Source organism: Acartia tonsa, chromosome 3, assembly GCF_053477335.1.
Source record: "Acartia tonsa isolate MP-2025a chromosome 3, ASM5347733v1, whole genome shotgun sequence".
Lineage (NCBI taxonomy): Eukaryota > Metazoa > Arthropoda > Copepoda > Calanoida > Acartiidae > Acartia > Acartia tonsa.
In genome coordinates, this window is record NC_137262.1 from 23325593 (window position 1) to 23327098 (window position 1506).

The following is a 1506-nucleotide window of genomic DNA, read 5'->3' on the forward strand; positions in this document are numbered from 1 at the left end:
GCGTTTAATTGTATACCAGAGAATAAGAAAAAATATAGATCATCAAAAATGCAAAAAGTGTCATTTAATTAAAGGTGTGTAATAGAAGGAAAAATGATTTTGATTAACTTGTTAAACCCAATTTTTTATACAAAATTATCATATGATTTGTTATGAAGTTTAATTGATGCAAAAACCGCCAATAACTTTATTTACATAAGAAACTAATAAAAAATTGCAAGGTAAGATTTTTATAAGTGACGATCTATATTTTTATTTCTGTGCTATTTCCATTTCTCTCCAAAAGGGTAAATATTCTTATCAATATTATTTGAACATAATTCTAATATATTTTCATTCAACTTGAAAACAAGAAAAATCTTGCATTTTTGGAACGAAATTTTTGTAAGGAATATTTTAAGGTTTTATTTATTTATTGTGAGAAAGGAGTGAAATTTTCTAGCAGAAAACTTGTAAAAATTGGGAGGAGTAATTTCCAAGAAGTAAATTCTAAATATTTTGACATTTTATGTTTACTTTAAATTTTTACGATACCAAAATATTTTTTACTAATTTTATGTTGTGTTAATTACATAGCCGTAATTATGTATTTTTTAGATATTATTTATATATTCATGATTTTATCTTAAACTGAAAACATACATATATATAATGTAATGTCTAAATAAATATGTAAAATTCATATTTTGTTTGTGAGTTAACCTTTTATATTATTCTCTACATTATGTATTGAGAACTCTCTCTGGTAACAATTTTGATACCTTCACTTGCAAGATGAAACTAGTCTCCTATTAATTAAAATAGTTGAGACCTCTGATCAAAATTGAATCAACGCTTTGAAACAAAAATTATTTCCTTCAACCACTATCCTGAAGAAGAATCTGCCCCCACCCCCTGACCAACTTCATGCAGCACCTGGCAAAACTGGTCCTCTAATGGCTTACAAGATCAAGAAGGAGAATTTCAAGAAAGAAACATATCTTACCCTGCCTCGACGGAACTTCTGGTGCTGCTGTATATGGATATTTTTTTTTAATATTATGTTCAAAAAATCTTCCAAAATATTTGTAAAAATCTTTTAAATTTAAATTCATTTTAAACATTAATTTTACATTGACATTGAAGAGTGCAAACATGCACGAAATAATTTGTAATGTCTATATAAATACCAATAGAGCAATATGTTTTACGTTATAGTTCTCCAGAGCTTTTAAAAAAGATTTTCTAAACATTTGATAGATCACAACTTTTATACTTAGTAAGCTGATAATATCCACTAAATATGCGTATTCCTTTTTGAAAAGAACTATAAACAAAAATATTAGTGAACAATATTTAGTGAATATTATCGTTCTACTATTATTTTTAAGCCTTAAAACTCACTTTTACGGAATTTAGCACAACGTACCTACCTACCCCTTTCTTAATTCTCTCTTTAGAAGTGAAATTAATAAAGATAAAAAAACGATCAATGGCTTAATACAGCTGCAACAACGGAAACTTATT